At 53.8% G+C, this 19,649-nt stretch overlaps 1 protein-coding gene across 11 annotated transcripts in view; it reads left to right on the forward strand.

Moving 5' to 3' along the window:
• Positions 1–4,113: 4,113 nt before the first annotated feature.
• The window catches only part of MYO18A (myosin XVIIIA), a 135,481-nt gene continuing 119,945 nt past the window's right edge, over positions 4,114–19,649 (forward strand). For 10 of the 11 annotated variants that reach the window (XM_050929253.1, XM_050929252.1, XM_050929254.1 and 7 more), the window contains exon 1: positions 4,114–4,155. The gene's annotated coding sequence lies outside the window, so the exon portion shown is untranslated. Of the gene's footprint in view, positions 4,156–15,692; positions 15,967–19,649 lie in introns of those variants that run through there. The other variant, XM_050929238.1, reaches the window with a different exon arrangement.

Below are 19,649 nucleotides of genomic sequence, written 5' to 3' on the forward strand. Positions count from 1 at the left end.
GCATTGCCCCACTTCTCAAGGGTGTTTCTGACCATGGCAGGGCTGTATCAGTCCCTGAAGGTGCGCAGCTGTGCCCAATAAGCCGCTTCATCTACATGGGAGATATCCCAGTTGCAGGGCTACCTGCTCCACTGCCCAAGTATCAGGCCATGTGTCTTTACCTATCCTGGGGTCAGATTCCACAATTCTCCCACTCCCAGACTAGTTGTGGCATCCACCATGCTTACCTGGAGGCCTGGCTGAGTTCTGGTTCACCCTTCAGGAGTCTGTGCCCAGTGGAGCACCACGACCAGGGTGGATAAAAATCAATGATTTAAAAAAAAAATCGAATTTTTTTATTTAAATCGGATTTTTTTAATAAAATGCTTTTAGAGGAAAAAACTATCTAAAGATACTTTTAATGAAGATACATTATAGCTCAAAGATATCTCATCATGGACTAGGGATTGTAAATTCTAATTCTATAATATAAGACAATATATTAATGTAATGTTTAAGAAAAGTTTTGTAAATGAGTTCCAATAGTTCATGGATTAGGGACCCATGTATAAATTATTTAGGTCAATCTTTCTATCTACCCAATGGGACTCGGTGGTCAGTCTACACAATACCATCAGAGATGCTAAGTTTTGCAGTTCTCAGACTGCGGATTTGTGTCTCCAGAGATAACATGCTTGCTAACAGCAAAAATGTTTTTAAATAACTAAATAATACATGGAGGTGAGAAATAACAGACCTCAACCCTATTGTCCCTCTGCAAATTTATGTACGTGGAGTCAATCTCTTACCTCTCTCTAAAAGCGCAAAGTTTCAAAAAGTCCAATAAATAGAAGACTGTTGGGGGTGGAATAGATCTGGACAAGGAGAAGAAGTCTGGAGATAAATGTGAGAAGGGAGGGACAGGCAGTAGAAACAAAAGCGAAACTGTTTGAGCAGCACATTCCAGAAGTCTTGAGGTCTTTCTGAGTGTGGCCTTCATTGATTTGAGATCTACCATACCCTTCTCCCACTAGAAGGGAAAACCTATAATGGCAGCAGGCCGTAAGAGAGACCCAGTTTGGGAATAAGAACCATTCAAGAAATATATGTTTGCTGATGATGCTTTAAAGAAAGTCACACCAGCGAACTGGTGGAAGTCACTTAAGTACTTGGATTCAGAGATTGTTGAAGTGATGATCTCACTTTTAACAGCAGTAGCTTCTTCTGCTGGTGTGGAAAGAATATTTTCTTCCTTTGGACTAGTTCATTCCATCAGCGGACTCCCCCAAACAACTCTCCCACTCTTGCAAGTTGTCCTTTTTGAGCTGCTAGAGTCCTCCTGCTTGCTCGTCTGTGTTCCTGGGCTGCGGCCCTTATGCCCGAGCTCAGCAGGAGATGGAGTCAGAGCCGTCAGAGCCAGTGGCTCTACAATTGTCCCTTAACAACTCTCAGGTGTTTGCTGAGAGGTGGCTGCCGTATCTTGAGCTAGTCTTTCACTTCCTATGGGCTTTTCCTTACAGCCCTCTAGGAGCCCAACCCAATATATTCACACCGGGACCATCCCAACATCCAGTGTCTGTACATCACTCCAGAGACACTCCGTCCCCATCACAGGAGCCTTGGCATGTTTCCTTTGTTCTAAGATCAGACTGGTTTTGTTATGCTGTGCAATTCTAGCCAGATAGACCTGGGTGTGCTTTACAGAGCTCAGTGGCCTCAGCCCTGGACTGCAGCCACCTCTGGGGAAGACCACAGCAGCTCTTTATGACAAGACATAAAAAATAAACACTGTATCTAACTGAAACTACAAATGATTGTATTTGTTACCTTACCTGTCCTGCGCTGGGGTTTCTGTGTGGCCCATCTGTGTCGTATCTGAGCACATTAGGGGAATTATTTTCATGAGCCCCCAGGAGGCAGGGAAATACTGCAGGGGACGGATAGCTCAGTGGTTTGAGCATTAGCCTGCTAAACCCAGAGTTATGAGTTCAATCCCTGAGGGGGCCATTTAGGGATTTGGGGATTAGTCCCCCTTTGAGCAGGGGGTTGGACTAGATGATCTCCTGAGGTCCCTTCCAACCCTAATAATCTATGAATACTGGGAACTGAAAAGCCAGAGAAATGAAGTGAGTTGCCCTGTGGCCAGGCTGTGGGACAGCTGGAGAGTGTACCCTGATCTCGTGGGCTCTGTGGCAGGCCCTGAATCCCAACGATGATCTACCCAGCCCTCTTCTTGCCTTCCATTTGTGTGTGCATGTGCAGGTATGTGTTTGTATCGGCAGCAAGTTATGAGAGCCAGTGTGCATGTCCATGTCTCTGTGTGTCATGCTGGCCAGTACGGGGCTGTGTGATACTATATGGGGTGTGTGTGTGTAGCTTTCCACTGTATGTGAGAGTGTGTGTAAGAATAGCTGGAGAGTGAGTTTGCAAGACCACTGTGTGTGTGATGTCTAAGGCTAGTTGGTGCCTCTGTGTGCATGAGCGTGTAAGGCTGGCTGGTGTGTGCAAGCGAATGGCAAGGCAGAATGTGTAAGTGGTGTCTGTGTGTGCAATGCTGTGGGGAGTGCTGGGTGTGCAGGGCTGTGGTTGTGGAAAGCGGTGGGGGACTGAGTGTGCATGGCGCTGGATATGCACAGGGGTGGGTGGGTGTGCAGGGCAGCGGATGCAGGAGCAGCGCCAGGGTTTTTGGCGCCCTAGGCGGGGGTCCTTCTGCGCTCCGGGTCTTCGGGGCACTTCGGCGGCAGGTCCCGGAGTGAGCGAAGGACCCACTGCAGAATTGCCGCTGCCGACCCAGAGCGTGGAAGGATCCCCCACCGCCAAATTGCCGCCAGGGGTGGCAAAATGCTGCCTCCCCAAATCCTGGTGCCCTAGGCGGTCGCCTAAAGGGAAGCACTGGCCCTGGGTGGGTGTGCACAGCGGTGGGGGGGTGGGTGTGCAGGGGGCTGGGTGTGCACAGCGGCCGGGGGGGGCTGAGTGTGCAGGGTGGCAGGGGGGTGGGTGTGCACGGCGGCCGGGGCGTGAGTGTGCAGGGCGGTGGGTGTGCAGGGCTGGGGGCGGCTGGGTGTGCGGGGCCGCAGGGGGGCTGGGTGTGCAGGGCTGTGGGTGTGCAGGGGGGCTGGGTGTGCAGGGCTGGGTGTGCAGGGCGGCAGGAGGGCTGGGTGTGCAGGGCTGTGGGTGTGCAGGGCTGTGGGGGCTGGGTGTGCAGGGCGGCCGGGGCGTGAGTGTGCACGGCGGTGGGTGTGCACGGCGGTGGGTGTGCAGGGCTGGGGGGGGCTGGGTGTGCAGGGCGGCTGGGGGCTGGGTGTGCAGGGCTGGGGGGGGCTGGGTGTGCAGGGCTGGGGGCGGCTGGGTGTGCGGGGCGGCAGGGGGGCTGGGTGTGCAGGGCTGTGGGTGTGCAGGGCTGTGGGGGCTGGGTGTGCAGGGCGGCCGGGGCGTGAGTGTGCAGGGCTGGGGGTGTGCACGGCGGTGGGTGTGCAGGGCTGGGGGGGGCTGGGTGTGCAGGGCGGCTGGGGGGGGGCTGGGTGTGCAGGGCTGGGGGCGGCTGGGTGTGCGGGGCGGCAGGGGGGCTGGGTGTGCAGGGCTGGGGGGGCTGGGTGTGCAGGGCGGCAGGAGGGCTGGGTGTGCAGGGCTGGGGGGGCTGGGTGTGCAGGGCGGTGGGTGTGCAGGGCTGGGGGGGCTGGGTGTGCAGGGCGGCCGGGGGGTGAGTGTGCAGGGTTGGGGGTGTGCAGGGCTGGGGGGGCTGGGTGTGCAGGGCGGCCGGGGGGTGAGTGTGCAGGGTTGTGGGTGTGCACGGCGGTGGGTGTGCAGGGCTGGGGGGGCTGGGTGTGCAGGGCGGCTGGGGGCTGGGTGTGCAGGGCTGGGGGGGGGCTGGGTGTGCAGGGCGGCCGGGGGGTGAGTGTGCAGGGCGGTGGGTGTGCAGGGCGGCTGGGGGCTGGGTGTGCAGGGCGGCAGGGGGGTGAGTGTGCAGGGTTGTGGGTGTGCACGGCGGTGGGTGTGCAGGGCTGGGGGGGGCTGGGTGTGCAGGCGGCGCGTGTGCCGGGGTAGCGCTGGGCCGGGCCGGGCCGGGCCCCTCCCCCGCCGCGTGCCGGCTCCGGGCCGATCCGGGCTGGGCCCCGCTCCCCGCCCCGCCCCCGGCCCGGGCCCGTCTCGGCCGCGCGCCGCGAGCTCCGGCGGCCGGTAAGTGCGGGCGGGCGCGGCCGGGCTGCGGGCGGCGGCGGAGCCGGGCAGACGCGGCGCCAGGTACCGGGAGAGGCGGCCCGGGCCCGGGCCCAGCCGACATGGAGGGCGGGGAGCGCCGCGCCGGGCGGGTCCGTGTGTCCCCCCCCGTGTGTCTCCGGTGGGGGTGTGCCCCCCCGCGTGTGTGGGGGACATGTAGGGGTGTGTGTCCCCGTGTGTGTGTCCCCATGTGTGACCCTGTGTGTGTGATACCCCCGTGTGTGTGGGTAGGTGTCCCCCTCCGCATGTGTGTATGATCCCCTCTGTGTGTGTGTGTGACCCCCCCGTGTGTGTGGGGCATGTAGGAGTGTGTGACCCCGTGTGTGTCCCCATGTGTGACCCTGTGTGTGTGACACCCCCGTGTGTGTGGGTAGGTGTCCCCCTCCGCATGTGTGTATGATCCCCTCTGTGTGTGTGTGTGTGTGTGCCCCCCACATGTGTGTGGAGCATGTAGGGGTGTGTGCCCCCAGCGTGTGTGTGGGGCATGTAGGGGTGTGCCCCCGTGTGTGACACCCTCGTGTGTGTATGTATGATCCCCTCTGTGTGTGTGTGTGACCCCCCTGTGTGTGCGGGGCATGTAGGGGTGTGTGCCCCCCGCGTGTGTGTGTAGGTGTGTGCCCTCCTTTGTGTGTGTGGGGATGTACGGGTGTGTGACCCCGTGTGTGTGTATGTGTCCCTGTGTGGTGGGGATTTTAGGGTGTGTGTGACCCCCTGTGTGTGAGGGATGTAGGGGTGTGTGACCCCGTGTGTGCCCCTCCGTGTGGGGGATGTAGGGGGTGTCACCTGCTCTGGTTTCGCGGTCCATGGTGGTGCCAGTACCTGGCCAGCTGTGCCACCCCCTCATTTGTGAGTGGGGGTTGAGGCTGTGCCCTGACCCTGGGGGGCTGGGTGCTGGGGGGCTGTGCATGGCAGCTGTGGGACGCTGGGGGGCTGGGTGCTGGCAGCAAGGTGGTGAGGGATGGGGTCACCGTTGCTGTGCCCTTAGAGCAGGGCAGGTCCTGTGGTCTCCAGGAGCGTGGGGCTCTGGGCAAGACTTAATTTGTGCCACAGCCGAGCCCCGGGTGCCTCCGGGCCTGGCGGTTCCGAGCCCCGGGCTCCTCCGGGCCTGCTGCATTACTTATGAATATAAAAATATTGCTTGAGCCCCAGCCCCTCTTTCCTGACAAATTCAGCACTGGGTCAGGCGGTGTGTGCTGGGTGGCAGCCGCACAAGGCTTTGCATGGGAACCCATTATCTCAGCGTGCCATTAACTCTCTGGCTGCTGGAGATGGCCTGCCTTCCCCGCCTGCTCGAAGAGCAGCAGCTGTCTGGCACCTGGTCCCCCTTTCTCTCTCTGTGGACAAAACAATGCGGGGGGGGGGGGGAGAAGGAAGGAGCTGCTGCTTTGCCTCTCAGGCCGCTGAGTTGCTTTGCTACATTGCAGCAAGATGTGGAGGGGGCTAATTGGGCTGATCCTGGGGAATACTTGATAGTTGGGGACTGGAAATGCAAACCTATTCCAGGTTCCTTGTGCTGCGGTTACTGCTTGTCCTTTGCCTGCTGTTTAGCTCACGTTTCCAAGGTAGGGAAATCCTCCTCGTGCGTAATGAGCAATTTCCCACCAGTGTAGGGCTTCCTTCGTTCCTCCCCAGGGCTGGGTCACATGGCACTGATTTGTAGTGCTGGTCTCACTGCTGCAGGGCTGTCGCCAGTGAGAACTGGAGTGGGCTTGCCTAGGCTGGGTAAGGCTGATGGGGATAAGGGGAACCTGTTCAGTTGCCTGTAGCCCTTGTGCTGCCGGGTTGTGACTTTTGGCCTAATAGCTAGAAAGCAGCCAAGAGTATCATTGGGGATAGCTGAGGTTTGAGCTGCCTGCCTCCTGCCCACGGGGTGACTGTAAATCAGAGGTCGGCAACCTTTCAGAAGTGCTGTGCCGAGTCTTCAGTTATTCACTCTAATGTAAGGTTTCGCGTGCCAGTCATTTTAACATGTTTAGAAGGTCTCTTTCTATAAGTCTATAATATATAACTAAACTATTGTTGTATGTAAAGTAAATAAGGTTTTTAAAATGTTGATGAAGCTTCATTTAAAATTAAAATGCAGAGCCCCCCAGAGCAGTGGCCAGGACCCGGGCAGTGTGAGTGCCACTGAAAATCAGTTCGTGTGCTGCCTTTGGCACGTGTGCCATAGGTTGCCTACCCCTGCTGTAAATTGACTTACTTCGGTAGGAATATATAGAGTAGCAAACGTCTGCTGAGGGGCTCAAAAACTCTGTGGTTTCAGGCAATTATGTGAGATGTAAATTAGCTGGTCAACAAGGAACTAAACTTAAACAATACTTGCATGCGTGATGGAGTGGGACTCAGAATTCCCTCTATCAAATGGAGCTGAGGCGCTCCAAGCCTGGTGGGTGCGTTTAAAAAAAATGTACAGGAAATTTTCTTAGCCATGGCTAGCCATGGATCTGTACAATCTAACTTCTGAAATAGCTGTATGATACAGATCAGATGTTTCTCTGGCTGGAAACAACATATGAAAAGAAACTTCTGTATTTGTAGGGTCTAATTCAAACAAAGCATTGAACTTTGAACAATAATCAACTCCTCGCTTTACCTTTGTTTGCCACGTTGATTCTGTTTGCTGTTGCAGAAAAGAGCTGCATTTGCTCACCCCTGAAGCTTAAAGTGTCAGAAATGTATCCTAGGTGCAGACCTTGCATTGTGGCAACTGGCAAGAAGGGTCTGAGTCACAGTTCCTCTTGTGGGAGAAGAACTGAAACTGGTGTGGAGAATGGTCTACTTCCTTGTAACCTCTAACCTGCATTTTCCCCCAACCTTTCCAGGTTGTACTGTGTTAAATGCTGTTGAATATTTGCTTGCAATTTCTCTCCCACCCAAAAGCTAACCCTGTGGTGAATAATTTCTCTGCAATGTACATTTTGTAATTAGTATTCAATCTTTGTTTATAGCCGCTTTTATTACAAAACTGCCCCTGTTTGTGCTGAAGCAGGTATTGCAAACAAGACCTGGGTGTAGCGGACAGGGTTATGGCCTTGTATAGGGTTCTCAGAGGAGGGTGGAGTGCTAATGTGCAAATACTATGGAAATCCTTCCAGACTGTGTCACCAGTTCAGAGAGTGACACTTCAGACTGTCGACAGTTGTGCTTGTTTGTTTTAGCCTCCTTAACCAGAGCTGGGGAGTGTTTATCTGCAGCAACAGCAGCGGAAAGGAACAAATTAATCAGCTGGGCTGTTTCCTTCACTGCCCCCATGTTGTCTACTGGAGGGTGAGCTCACCACAGGGCCGTGGCCATTGCAAAATACATCAAAAACTGTCTCAGAGAAGGGCAGCTCCTGTGTGGGAATTAGGTGGAAAGGAATCTGTCTCATTCAGGTGCATCTTGGCATATGCATAAGGTTAGGCAGACACTGAGTTACTCCTTGAGATCTGCTATGGACACTGGGAAAGAGTGTTTTATAATTAATCTTCCTTATTACAGGGAAACACTAAATTCAGATTTCCTCAGAGTAGTCAATGAACGCTACTGCTGGTGGATCCTGAGTGCTCTCAACCCATCCTTTATGCTGGTGCAAGTAACGCAAGGTCCCATCTAAATATGCAGTATAACCTCTGACAAGGGCCTTCTGTCTGGACTGCTCATGGAAACAGCATTAGCACCATACTGGTAAGAATCCTAGTCAGCATGGGTCCATGCACAAGATGCACCAATTTAACTTAAATTGATTTTAAAACCAATTTAGTTAAATCTGTGCAAACCCCTGTGTAGACACTTCAGTTTTGGTTTCATAGTAGCTTATTTCTCTTTAGCGTAAAACCCGATTCTAATCTGCTTCTGCTAAATTGATATAAACCAGGTTTATATCGTTTTAAGAGAGATTCCATGTAGCCTTTTGCACTGGTTTAACAAAATCAGGGCGTGGCTACACTGGAGAGTTGCAGCGCTGGTGGTGGGTTTACAGCGCTGCAACTTATTCGCCGTCCACACTTGCAAGGCACATACAGCGCTGCATCTCCCTGGCTGCAGCGCTGGCTGTACTCTGCTCTGCCTGGGGTATAACGATTGCAGCTCTGGTGATGCAGCGCTGCTCCGCTAGTGTGGCCACCGAAAGCGCTGTAATTGGCCTCCAGATGTATTCGGAGGTATCAGAATGCTTGTTCAGCCACTCTCAGCAGCGCTGCAAATGTCGCCACACTGCAGCGTTTTCCCTACACAGCTGTACGAAGACAGCTGTAACTCCCAGCGCTGCACACCTGCAAGTGTAGCCATACCCTCAGTGTCACACCTCTTGTTAAACCAGTGCTGCTTTGCTTATAGATGAGCCCTTAGCATGGTTTGCTCAAGAGGTGCTACAACAACTTCCCAGGACAGGCTAGACAGGGCCTGAAAGACAGTTTTCCTGTGTGCCAAAACTTCTGTATGATGAGAGCAGAAGTGCAACCAATGTTCAGAACAGAGGGCTTGAACCTTTATGTTACTGAGCCCGAAAGAAAGAGACTGGCAACAAATTGGTGCTTCAAGGTCGTTTTGTTACCACTGCATTGAACAAGAATGTACTCTGTTCGAGAGGAGTTGCCTAGTGAGAGTCTCGGTTTAGGTGCTTCCCCCAGAAGGTCTAAAGGCTTTTTGATTTTTCAGTGTTAAGCAGCAGATTGTCATTTTCATTATTTTATCCAGAATGCGAAGGTGGTGGTGGGGGGACTGGGTGAGTTGGGGTTGGTTTGTATGGAGAATTTCACCTCAGAGGGCCAGGCTGACTTGTGTCTGGGAGCCATTCCCATCAGACAGCTGTTCTGTAGTCCTTGTGAAACAAGTTGGTGGGTCTCGTTTTGTTTCCTAGTGAGACAGGTGTCCACGTCACAAAACCTGCTACTGTCGTTGGCGCCTGTATTAGTGGTCTGGGTGGAGAGATCAAGGACTGATGGGTGGTCCCTGCAGGGCGGGGATGAGGCAGTGGTGCCTAGGGGAGTTCAGTCTGCTGGTGGACTTGCTCTGTGGATAGAGAAGATTCAGTCTCCAGGCTTGCCAGGGCAGCACTGAATTCACTTTTGTTTGGGGCACCCCCAGGGAGAGAGAGCCAGCCCAAAGGATGTGCCAGAAGCCAATGTCAATTCCGAGATGTAAAGGCACTCGGGGCTGTAGGGAAGATGTGTCAAAGAATGGGTGCCCTGCCACAAATGGCGAAAGCAGCCCCTTCCAGGACACCCCTCGGAGCACAAACGTGGGGAAGGGAGTGGCTAGGATACGGCGCAGGTTTGGGAGTGTTTAATGAGTGCTCCGGAGAAACGTTTGTTAATTGGGCGGCTGAGGGTAGAAAGCAAGCAGTGGAGTTGGTGAGTGGCAGGGTGAGGCAGGAGCTGGGTAGTGCCAAGCTGGGCTGTGCAGACACTGTTGCCATATTTTAGTCTGACAACTTGCACAAGGGAGAAGTGGCTGAGTATTTTAACTCTGTGTATAGATACACCCCCCCCCCCCAATCCTGTGTTACACTTGGCTGGGATCAGGACTTCTGGAGTCTGCTCCAGGCTGTGCTCTGATTCCGGGGAGCTTGGGCAAATGGTTTCCTTGCCATGTGCCTCAGGCTCTCTCTCTGTAACATGGTGTCACGGAGTGTGGGGGAGTCCAGTCCTGCACCCCTCTTCCTGGGACCCACAGTGACTCTTAGCCAGCCAGTAAAACAGAAGGTTTATTGGACAACAGGAACACAGGTTACAGCAGAGCTTGCAGGCACAGTCAGGACCCCTCCACCGAGTCCTTCTGGGCTTTCAGGGTGCTTGGATCCTAGCTAGGATACCCTGAATTCCGCCCATCCAGCCCCAAGCCCAAACTCAAACTGCTTCCCTCCTGCCGTCCCCTTCCCGGGCAAAGGTGTTGACCTTTCCCCTCCCTTACCTAGCTCAGGTTACAGGCCCTGGCATCGTCCATCCCCTAAAGTCCTCCCCTGCTCTCCCACTCCCCACACAGACAGTCCCTACTGCATCACCCATGGGCATTCTGATACCTTGGATAAGGTGACTGGAGCGTGAGCATGCTGTTGTGTGAAGTGTCGTTGTGTTCTTCCCCTCCGTCCCTTGCACCCTGGAGAGTTTGTCCTTTCTGAATAGGCCCCTTCACCCTCCAGCAAGGCCTCTGGCTTGCCATCTCCTCTCCTTCCGTCTTCTCCTTGGCTCACTCCACGAGATCATGCCTGAAGTATGCAGTTGCTCTGAACATACCTAGGGCCAGATAAGCTCCATGTGACACAAGAGTGAGTCAGTGAGAGAGATGCACTTGAAGCTCAGAGCGTGCAATTCAGCAGGAAAGGATCATTTCTCTTCTGGGCTTTCACTGGGGGTATAGAGCGCACGAGACCCATGAAAATCGGCTCTGCCGGAGATCTCTGCTCAGCAGCTGGGGCATTGGGAGAGGGCTGCCTTTCAAGGTACCGTCCTCTCTCTACACCAGTATGACGGGTGTTCTTCAGCCTGACTTCATAAGCAGCTGATGACACAGTTTCCCTTTGGAACGAGTGTATCTTCCTCCTCAGCTAAGAGCCCAACAGCCTTTGGTGTTTCTAGCAGAAAGGCTGTAACAGCCAGGGATGTTTGCTTAGAACAGGCGCCCCCCAAACCTGGCTCCAACAGGGGCCCTGTTGGCAGTTTGCCAGAAGCCTGAGGGCTGCACCCCGTTTATATCAAAAGGAACAAATTACTGTTGCTCTTCTCTTCCTCCCAGAGGTTCAGCAGGGCCCAGCATGGCATCAGAAGGGCCCAGTGCATGGTGGGACTTGTAGTCCTATGGGCTCCCCCACCATGTGATAGAGGAGGGTACCACTGGGCTGCATTGTCCTGGGTTGCCCTTTGGCCAGGCTGCCCAAGTGCTGTATCTCATTGAAAAGGCCATGTACAGGAGATGTTCCTGCCCTGTGCTGTACCCCATCCCTCTGCATTCTTGTTGCTGTCCGTGGAATCCAGCTAAGGAACCTGGCTGGCTCTCCAGGCCCCCAGCGCCCTGCCTTGCTACTGCCCTGCTGTGAATAATGGAGTGGGCTTTAAGTTGGGAGCATGTAGCTTGTGCTATGAATTGGCAATGCTGGCTGATTAGCAATGCAAATTGTAACACTTACTTCCCCATCTGTTGGGGGAATACAAAGACTAGGCTGGAGTGTGTGGATGGGGAGAAGGGAAGGGAGGGAGAGGGTTGCTTTAGGAAGGATGTTTTTTGCCCTTCGAGGGACTTGAGGTCGGGAGTGAGTCGCACTGCGGTGTGATGATAGCAGTGGTATCTTGATCACTATCTGTGGTTCATAGGAGCTGGTGACGATGGTCCCAGGCTGGGATCCCATCGTTCCTTGTCATATTCTGTTCTGCGTGTGTGACTCTGCCTGGTGCAAGGGAAGCAGTCCTGACCCACGGCAGAGTGCTGAATGACCCTTGTGCCAAGATCTGACTGGTGCCTTTCTAGCATGAATGGGGTTCAAACCTTTCAAAATACCAGAGGCCGCACTTCAGGAGCAGAGTGAGGCCCAGCATGCTTACCCATGTGTCCACTCTCTCTGTGTTCCTGCCAGACCCCTCAAATCCCTGATGTCTCAGGTGGCACGTCCATCCAGGTGTGTTGGCTTTGAGTGCTGGTTGTGCAGGAAACTGCCAGCCTCCAGCCCTCCCCCATAGAAAGGCAGGCTCTGAGGATGGCATGGTTCCCGGAGGAGGATTATGGGGCTAATGATAGTAGTTGTGTGAGATCTGTGGCTGAGATGCTCAGAGTCTTAGCATTGCAATTGCGTCCTGGTGGTTTGAGCTGAGATCTCCATTGCTTTGATTCACTTGGAACCTGGCCCTCTGTGGAAGAAACCTCTGTGCTTTCCCTGGCATCACCTCTCCTGTCCTTCCTTCCCACTGGTGTGGGTCTGAGACACTGGAAGTGCTGGGAGCGCAATTGGTCCCTGAGAAAATGTGCTGGAGCCCTCCGGAAGATTTCTCATTAGCCTTGCTGATATCAGGAGCCTTTTTCCTTCTGGGGCCACTGCAGTCACCCCTGCAGTAAACGTTTTGGAGATGTGGGGCTGGTAGGTGGTGGCTGTTCAGTGTGATCAGACCCGTCGGCTAGTCTCTCTCTTCTGTGTGAGCCTCGCTATCCCCGCTCCTGGCTGCATCCCCTCTAAAGCCTTGGGGCAGCACCTCTGCCATGTCAGGCTAAACTGATAGTGGTAATATTGTCGGCTGATAACCACCCGGCCTTGCTGGGGGCTGGGACCCTTCTGGACTGGAGCAGTAACTATAGTGCTCAAGTGGGTTTTTGCTGTTGTGCTGTGCAGTGTCACAACTCTGTGTGTAGAATAGCTCCATCAGTGTGCTGGCTGCTGTGCAGGCAGGGGCTGCTCTGCTGAGATGAGCTATAGCTGGAGAGTGGGGTGGGAATCACGTGGGGAAGTTCAGCATCTTATTAGCTCCCTGTGGCTCTGTGTGAGTGGAGGCCTAGAGCCCCTAGGGCAGAGCAGTGTACTCACTCCTGCCTGATTGGCAGCCTGAAAGTCCTCCAAGTTTCACGCCCTGTGCGAGGAAGGGCCCACCTGGCCTGAGGTTGGGCTGAGACCCCCGAGTGCCTGGAGAGACGGTGCCTTCTGTCAGTATCCCTGTCTCTCTGTCCTGCCTGAGTTCTACTGTGGCTGTGCTGAGCCTGGCGGCTTCCCCCCTTCCGTTCCTGGCTGCTTAGCCTGAGGGCTCCTCTTGAAAGGCATCTGCTCAGTCTAAGGAGGGGGAAGAATGCAGGGCAGGGTCAAGGGTCAGGTCAGTTGCTGCAGAATTCAGGACTTGAAGCCGAGAAGGAAGGAGTTGGTGTGGGGGGGGGGGCAGACTTGATATGTTCCCCTTTTAGGGGTTGTGAGGAGTGTCCTGCAGCGCAGTACAGACTTCCTGGGCTGTGGCTGGCTGTGGGAATGGAAGTGAAGCAGGCAAGTGACTGCTAGGTGGTGCGAGCGTCTGGTAACGTGGAGGACGTAGAGAAAGAGCATGAGCTCTCCACTGTTGTGTTTCAGACGAGCTGCGTGTGGGCCACAAGACATTGGGGTGCTGGGTGAGAGGGACGTGGGTTGGAGTCAGGAACTGCTGGGTTCTGTACCCAGCTCTGCTACTGACCTGCTGCCTGGGCAAGTCACTTCCTTTTCCTGTGCCGCAGCTTCTTCCTCTGCAAAGGAGGGTCAGGTAATGCTGCCCTGCCGCACAGAGACCACAGGGTATGTCTACACTGCAGATAGACACCCGTGGCTGGCCTGTGGCGCTGATGGGCTGGCTCTAAGGGGCTGTTTAATTGCAATGTAGACATTTGGGTGGGACTGCAGCTGGAGCTTTGGGACTCTCCCACCTCGCTGAGTCCAAGAGCCCAGGCTCCAGCCTGAGCCTGAATGTCTACATGCAATTAAACAACCCCCTAGTCTGAATCTCTTCCCTTGAGTCAGCTGGCATGGGCCAGCCGTGGGTGTCTAATGCAGCATAGACGTACCTGGTGTGGATTAGTTAGTTACGGAAGATAGAAAGTGATAGCACAGGAACATGGGAATTGCCACAGTGGGTTGGACTCGTGATCCACCTACTGCAGGGGACAGTACCAGATGTCTTGGAAGCCCACAGTGGATAGTCCTGGAATAACTTGCCTCTGGGGCATTCCCTCTTGACCCCATTACTTAGTGGTGATTCATGCCCAAAAAGCAGGAGGGTGTCTGACCTTTGTGACTGTTTGTTTCTCTTCTCTCGCATAGGAGTGCTCAGTGTGCATTACAGGGCAGGTTGAGGCTCTAGTGTGGGATGTTTCCAAATGTTGTGTTAAAGGTTATGAACATTGATAAATGAAAGGTGTCCATGGACCAATGGAGAGACAAGGCAGGGGAGGGAATAGCTTTTTTTGGACCAACTTCTGTTGGTGAGAGAGACAAGGGACTCTCGTGCTCCACACACTGGAAGAATGCAGACGTCAACGGACTAATGACATTGCCGTGTTCAGTACAGAGCCGGCATGGCCCGGGTACAGCTTCAGACGAGCAAAGGAAATACACGTGCTCTTCAGACTGTGCTGTGAACAATCTCAAGTGTCAGTTCTCCTTCCTTGGCCTGTGTGTTCCTGCCCAGGCCACACACTCAGCCTGGGCAGGTGGCTTAGTCATGCTTCTCGGAAGGGTTCCAGGAGATCGCTGTGCCTTTGGCTGGGGTGTGTGAGGAGAACCGCTCCCTGGGGGTGAGTGAGAGCCCTTCCCAAAGCAGCCTGTGCCAGTGACAGGAGATTCCATGTTGCTATTGTAAACGCAGGGCCTGGCTGGGGCCTTGCTGGCATCCACTGCTGCTTCCATTTTTCATTCATTTCTTTGCCAGAGGCTTTGCCCCCGTGGGCTGTGTGCTCGGGGTCACATTGTGTAACCAGCAGCACCTTGCTTGGACTCCTGTACTCTCTGCCCATCTTACCCTTGGGGTGGGATAAGAACGGGGGTTTGTGATCTGCCCCCTGGTCTGCCTGAGCCAGGTGCAATGTGCCAGTGCTGCACAAGCCTGGCCTGGAGACAGGAGGTGCCTGAGGAGATGAGGAAAGAGGGTGGTCTCGTGGGCCCCTTTGGAATTGCTGGGTGCTTTGCTCTGACATGTGGCCTGGTTCAGTCTGGAGCAAGCAGACGCGTCTCCCCTGCGGTCTGGGTGGTGGGAACGGAGGGTGAGCGAGGTGTAGGTGAGGGTTCACAGCTGTGTAGCTGCTCAGGGAGTGTAATAAGGGGGAGACCAATGGGGGAGGATCGATTAAAGCATGCAGAGGGCAGGTCTGCTTATTCTCACGCCCTGCAGATTGTTGTTTCTCGTGCTGTAGCCCCTTGGTGTGTAATCTGCCCTCATTCTGCAGCTCTGCTGACTGGCCAGTCACCCTGCTGCTTGCGTCACTGTGGTATATGCCCTGTGTGCACAGCTGAGAGCCAGGCTGGCAGCTCTCTTGGTGCTCCAGGGCTGCACCTAGTTATCATAAAAAGAGCAAATTGCAGCCGCTCTCATCGTCAGAGCAGAGGTGTGGCTGGCGTAGGTGACGGGTTCCAGCGTGCCTCGCTGGCTCTCTTGCCAGGAGGCAGAAGTAGGAGAGGGAGCAGTTGTGTGCTCTGCACACATGTGCAGAGTTGCTGTTCTGGTGTCAAATCCAGCACAGAGAATAAACCTTAAATGATCCCCCCGCTGCACAGACCTAGGGCGGGCACTGCAGGAGGAGGCCGATGAAGGCTCCAATGTTGTGGCAGTTAGCAGGATGCTGGGGGCAGGTGAACACAGTGGTGAAGCCAAACTGTGGTTTTTGGCCTTGTAACCCTCTCAGCGTGTGACAAGAGTTCTCAGAGGTATTTGCCATGCTGCATGTGCTGTGGGCGGGTGTCCCGGGCTCCTTGTGTCTGTCTGTGTGGGCGTGTGACCATGTGGCTGGTCGGTACTGGGAGGAGACATGTTTCACCAGCTCCTCCCCTGGCAGCACTTGGCGGCAGAGCCTGGGGGCCGGAGCTTACCATCGACAAGCTGCTTCTCTTTCTCTTGCCTTGTCCTGGCCGTTGCCAGCTGGGAATCCAGATTCCCCTCACCCTTGAGCTCTGTACTTGCCAGGCCGAAGGGTCTGTTAAAGGGTGAGGGGTCAAAGGAAAAGCACTTTGTACATGGATAGCTGGTCCTTGAGGCAGGGACTGTGGCTCTTCATTTGACTGCCCAGCAGGGAGCATGCCATTGCTGTGCCTAAACAAGAGACTCGCAGGCTGGAATTGCTCTTTGGCTTGTCTACATTTGAAAGGTAATTTGGATTAAGGGAGGGTGTTATTTAAAATGCAGTAGATATTGCTGAATAACTCCAAGTGTGGACAAGGCCTTACTCTATTGCTGGTTTCAGGAGTCAGAGGAAAGGTGCTCAGTACTTAGAATCATAGAATTCCAAGAATCATAGAATATCAGGGTTGGAAGAGACCTCAGGAGATATCTAGTCCAATCCCCTGCTCAAAGCTTAACTAATGAATACTTAAACAAAAGGAAGGCAGTGTTGGTCTAGTGGTGGAGTGAGATTCGGCACTCCTGGCTTCCATTCTAGCTTTGCCACTTTGGGCAATTCCCATCTCTGCTCAGTGCCTCAGTGTTCCCATCTGTGAAATGGGTCTAACAATTCCTGCCCACAGGAAGGCAGTGCAGATTAATGGTAGTAGCTAGTAGGAGGCATGGAAGGCACTCTGGAGGGACAAAATGCTGCTGCTGGTGCTCTCCAGTGTTGACCCAGCATTAATTGACATCCCTGGGCCTCCTGATGTGTCTCTTGTGTTTGGCAAGCTCAGAGTTTTGGTTTTGTGTGTTAGCTGTGCCTTGAAATGGGGCTGAAATAATCTTGCTCTTTGTCCTGCCTTGTGCGTGCGTTGTCCTTGGTGTCAGTGCAGCGCAATGCAGCCAGGATTCACCTTATAGCTGTTGTACAGCCAGAAGGGGAAGCTCAGGAACCCAGCACAATGGGGAGTGTGTGTGTGTGTGTGTGTGTGCGCGCGCTATGTAAATTGCTTCTGTTTTTCAGAGCACATGAACTGACAGCTCTGAAAGCAGATATTTACAATCTGGAGTATTCGCCCATCAGATACATTGTTGTAAGGGTAATTTCTTTAACTGTGTGACTTCCTGCTACATTTACATGTAGTTGTTGGTCTATATCGCCCATTTTTTTCCATACAGCTATTTGATTTTGTCTTGTTTTTGTAAACAAATCACACAGTGGAGTTTGGCGTGTAATTGGGCAGAATCTGTGTGTGCAATATTGAAGAGGAAAGAATTGTCTTGAGAGAGCCATGTCTCTTACCTGACAGCGAAGGGTGTGATCACAGGGTAGGGTTTTGTGACGCCACAGAGCGTGCACCTCTGGTGTTGTCTGGACTTCCTTTTGGCTCTGGGCACATAGAATAGCTCAAACCTGTTGGCCCACTGATTTTGGATGTATGCTATTATCAGGGTGCTGTCTAAAACCCCCATAAAAGAGGAGGAGAAATAACCCTCCCTATATGAGTAATGCAGCAATTCCTCTTTGGCTGTGGCTGTGGTTGTGGCTGTGGCAGCCCTGGAGAAGGCAGTTGAAGCAGTAGCCCTGGAAGGGACTTTTGCTTCTAGCTGGGACTGATTCGCTAAGGAGTGAGCCAGGATGTTCATGTGTCTGTTACGTCTTTGCAGCAGGCTGGATACCTCCCTGAAAGTCAGGGAGATGCAGCCGAATGAAAGAGCGACTGTTCCTAGAGGTCGCCTGGCAGCATCACGGGTTCTGTGTTGCAGAGGCTAATTTTAGACACTTATCACTGTCTCAGAGGGCTGTGAGTTTCCGGGATCCTGTTTATTATTATTATAATAATAATAAAAATTAAAAATGACTAGTAAGGGCTATGTTTTCCGTGCTCCCTGCAGGAAGCTTCCCTTCCTCCAGGCAGGGACAACTAGCTGCTGCTGTCAGCCCAGATCCCCTTTCTTCTGGGTCACTGCCAGGGGAGGGGCCTCAGTGCTCAGGGGTTTTGTGACAGAGGGAAAGAGGCACTGCTGCTTTTTGAAAGGCGCAGGACAGAAGCCTAGGGCAGGGCTTTCCCCATCCTAACAAAGCCTCTGTTTATTTTAACAAGGGGCTTTTTGAGTGAGAGAGCAAGAGACTCTTACAGCTACAGCAAAGCAAGAATGGGCTGTATGCAGTCCTGTATCAAGGAGGGAATCTCTGTGCGGGCTTAAACCTGCAAGTAAAATCAGACCTCTGAAAAGCAATTTCTTTTACTTGGCGAGACCTGCATGCCCCTGCAGCTGCTGGCCTGCCCTGCCTAAGTCACAGCAGGGGTGGATGCATGGGAAATTCTCCTTTAGAGGTTAGTGGTGCTATCCATTGTGAGGGAGCAGGGGAGGAAATTCAGGTCTTGACAGGTAGAGGGATGGGGGCAGAAGAAGGGGATTTTGTTTCAAGATGTGCCCATGTGACCTGAGCTGATTTGGGATCTGAAATTGTCTTTGGAAGAAGCTTTTCTGTCCGCCTCTGACGTCCAACTTCTTCTGCCTGTGATGCGCCATGCTGGGTCTCCCAGTACTGTTACCTTTGAGTGGGAGGGGAGGGCAGAAAAGCTTGTATGCAGGAGCCTTCTGTTAACCCTGTCCTGATGTTTTCTCTCTCTGGCAGAGGGTCATTTGCTGTGTTCGGGCATCCAGGAGGAGTGTGGGTGGGCTGCACACAAAGCTCTGCAGGACACCCGCATCCTCTCCTTACTGGGAAGAATCTTCAGTGCTGTTGAGGCTGCTAGATTGACAGCCATGGAGATGAGCTTTTTCTGCCTCTTCCACCCATGCTCCTCAGCCCCGCCTGTGCACCGGGGCGAGGAGGCAAGGGGTGGTGTGTGGAATGCTGTTTCATCCAGTTGTTGTTGGGGTGAGGGGTGTTTGGTCCCAGTGGCTCGTTTGTTCCTTGGCGTCTCAGTTGGGGTTGTTAATCGGGGCCTGAGTCCAATGGAGATGCAGATGCTCGCTGCCTCCCAGGGTCAGGCCATAGGGAGCGAACGATGTATCTTGTGTCATGGGACCTTGTCCACTTGCGGCTGTCTGTGAGCCCATGGAACGCTTACGGTAGCTTGCTTAACACCAGGCCTCCTAGGACTGAGGTGTTTGGAATCCCATCCCTGGGATGGCTTCGCTGGCATGTCTATCTCAAAGGCCACAGGAAAAGGTGGGCTGCCCTGTGCCCTTGTGTCACGGAGTCCCCCGGGCGATGCTCTAGAACTGTTCCCTACAAAGCCAGTTAGGACTCTGGTGAAGTCTCCTGTCTGTGAGCAGACTGACTTCAGGGCAAGCTCACCCGGCTTCACCTCCTGGGTCTCTCCTTGGAGCACTCAGCATGTGCCCCTCCGTGCGCTTCCCACAGTGAGTCTGCCCAGGCGAGGTCCTGGGGAAGCCAGAGGGTCCTGCACCCCCACTTCACAGTCAGATGTGACTGTTAGCCAGCCAGTAAAACAGGTTTATTAGATGACAGGAACAGTCTAAAACAGAGCTTGTAGGTACAGAGAACAGGACCCCTCGGCCGGGTCCATTCTGGGGGGCAGTGAGCCAGACACTCACGTCTGTACTCACTCCTCATTCCCAGCCAGTTCCCAACTCAAAACCCCATCCAGACCCTTCTTTCTGGCCTTTGTCTCTTTCCCGGGCCAGGAGGTCACCTGATCTCTTTGTTCTCCCCCACCTTTAGCATCCCCTTGCAGGGGGGAAGGGCCTGGGCCATTAGTTGCCAGGAGACAGAGTGTTGGCCATTTATGCACACTGGACTTTATCCCACCACCTAGAGACTTAAGAAATGCGAAGGGGAAACTGAGGCACCCCAACAGTTTTCAGAGAAAACATTAAGAGCAGTCCCACTTCGTCACACCTCGACCCATGTGTGCAGCTCCTGTTGCCATCAGAGGAGCCGTGGGCTGATAGCCTGGTATGTGCCCTGGT

Source organism: Gopherus flavomarginatus, chromosome 19 (assembly GCF_025201925.1).
Source record: "Gopherus flavomarginatus isolate rGopFla2 chromosome 19, rGopFla2.mat.asm, whole genome shotgun sequence".
NCBI lineage: Eukaryota > Metazoa > Chordata > Testudines > Testudinidae > Gopherus > Gopherus flavomarginatus.